Source organism: Orycteropus afer, unplaced genomic scaffold (assembly GCF_000298275.1).
Source record: "Orycteropus afer afer isolate SDZICR_OR568_19922 unplaced genomic scaffold, OryAfe1.0 scaffold00068, whole genome shotgun sequence".
Lineage (NCBI taxonomy): Eukaryota > Metazoa > Chordata > Mammalia > Tubulidentata > Orycteropodidae > Orycteropus > Orycteropus afer.
The window spans coordinates 6455147-6455992 of record NW_006921655.1 but is presented as its reverse complement, the minus strand read 5'-3'; positions in this window follow the sequence as shown (position 1 = coordinate 6455992).

The window sequence follows — 846 nt, the reverse complement described above, 5'->3', positions numbered from 1 at the left end:
ATTGACCTATGGTCAGCTGATCTTTGACAAAGGGCCAAAATCCATTAAATGGAGAAGAGAATGTTTGTTTAATAAATGGTGCTGGCAAAACTGGATATCCGTTTGCAGAAAAATGAAACAAGATCTGTACCTCACACCATGCACAAAAACTAACTCCAGATGGATCAAAGACTTAAATGTGAAACCTAAAACCATAGAGTTCCTTAAGGAAAAACTAGGGCCAAATTTAGGGGCCCTAATATATGGCATAAATAGACTATCAAGCATGACCCAAAATGCACAAACAGCAGAAGAGAAACTAGATGAATGGGACCCTCTCAAAATTAAATTTTTTTGTGCTTCCAAAGACTTCTCCAAAAGAGTCAAAAGAGAACCTACAGATTGGGAAAAAAATATTTGGCAATGACATATCTGACAAGGGAGTTACCTCTAGAATTTACAGAAAACTTCAACACCACAATAACAAAAAGACAAATAATCCAATTAAAAAATGGGCAGACAACATGAATAGACACTTCACCAAGGACGATATTCAGGCGGCCAACAAATATATGAAGGAATGCTCATGATCATTTGCCATTAGAGAGATGCAAATCAAAACAACGAGATACCATCTTGCTCCAGTACTAGTAGCAAAGTTCAACAAGACAGAAAATAACAAATGTTGGTGAGGATGTGGAGAGACTGGGACTCTCATACACTGCTGGTGGGCCTATAAAATGGTAAAACCACTGTGGAAAACAGTATGGCCATTCCTTAAAAAGTTGGAATTAGAAATACCATTTGACCCAGCCATTCCATTACTAGGTATATATCCTAAAGAAGTGAGAGCCATGACAAGAACAG